Here is a 1,839-nt window from a genome sequence, read left to right as displayed (position 1 = left end):
GACCTCCAAGGGACAGTCTTAGAATATGGGCCTTTATACCTCGTTACCTGTGCTTGATGACTATTAGGAGGACTTATATATAGACTCTTGGTCTCTCATGAACACAACGCAGCATGGATTCGGTGTTCGTGGTGGTAAATTATTTTTAAAAAATGATGCACTTTGTCCCACGTAAGAAAATCATCGATGCAACACACGTCGCAAATCTATTCTTTAGAGAGGTCGTGTGGCTACATGGGGTTCTCAAGATCATTAATTCTGACTGTGATATGAAATTCATTAGCCACTTCTATTGGACTTTGTAGAATTGGTTTGGTACATGACTTCAGTTTAGTACACTACCAAAAAAGAGGGCAATGCCGACGGCTAAAATCCGTCGGCAATGACCTTCCTTGATGGCTAAAAGCCATCGGATGGTTGGTCGAGAAAGGGAGCGTGGGCGTTGCTCACCGATGGATTTAAATCGTCGACGTTTCCGACAACTGAGGGAGAGTTTTAGCCATCGGCGTTTTCGATTTCAACGGCTAATGGTGACGGCCAAAATAGTAAGCGTTTTCGACGGCGAAAAGTCGTCGGCGTTTCTCATTAATTGAAAAAAATTGAAAATTAATTGCCTAATCAACGCACACATCCAAAACTAGATATACCCATTTCTCCAAAGCCCTAAACCAACACTACGCCAAAATTGTGAATTTGCGACGATTTTTACGACGAAACGGAAAAAGTCCATCGCCAATCCCTTCTCGAAAATCCGGTCCAAACGTCGTGGAATTTTACGACGGATCTAAATCCGTCGCTAAAACCTAATTTACAATGGATTTACAATGGATTTTGGTCCGTCATAACATAGCGACAGACTAAATCCGTCGCAAATTTTGATTTTGCGATGGACTATGATCAGTTGCAAATTCCCACCCAAAGCAGCAATTCATGACATTTTTTAGTTGCTTTTGCGATGGATCATGGCCCGTCATAGAAGGACTTTTGCCTTGAACTATTTTCTTTCATTTTTTTAAAATATGGTGGAAAATTATTGTTTTTCTAGTCTAAGAATTGTTTTTTAATATAATTTCAGTAGTTTAATTGTACATATTTGTATCTAATATTATTTTTAAACAATTGATCGAATGCAATATATATATATATATATATATATATATATATATATATATATATATATATATATATATATATATATATATATATATATATATTATTTTATATCAGCATTGAATATACATTTGTTTTCTTTTAAATTTAAAACTAATATTTATATGATTTGTAATATGACATGAAAAAGAATATTGGGAAGTTAAAAAAATTTAAAAATGTTTGAGAAAAAAATGAGATTTTGAAAAAATAAAAGTTGTTATTTAATAAAAATCTATTTTGTGGGAAAAAAAAAAGAATATTGAATAAAGTTGATAATTTTGAAAAAAAAATTGATTTCAAGAAAAAAATAATATCCTGAAAAAGAAAATTAAAAAGATATAAAAAATGTGAAAATTTTGACAATGTTGAAAAATGAAAATATTTTGAAAAGGAAAATGAGAGTTTGTATTTTGAAAAATAAAATAAAATTGAGAAATTTGATAAAAATTGACAAGTTTGAAAAAAAAAATGCTTTAAAAAAAATGGAGAAGTAAGAAAGAATTGAAAATTTTAAAATAAAACGATATTAAAGAATCGATACTTTAACAAAAAACAAACATTTTGAAACAAAAAATAAAGAAGTTGAAAAAATTTGTGATTTTGAAAAATAATTGAAAATGTTAAAAATTTGAAATTAAAAGAAAAAGTTATTTATAAAAACACAAAAATTTTGAAAAAAATATATAT

The sequence above is a fragment of the Magnolia sinica genome, chromosome 6, assembly GCF_029962835.1.
Source record: "Magnolia sinica isolate HGM2019 chromosome 6, MsV1, whole genome shotgun sequence".
NCBI lineage: Eukaryota > Viridiplantae > Streptophyta > Magnoliopsida > Magnoliales > Magnoliaceae > Magnolia > Magnolia sinica.
Note: the sequence above shows the minus strand (reverse complement) of the source record.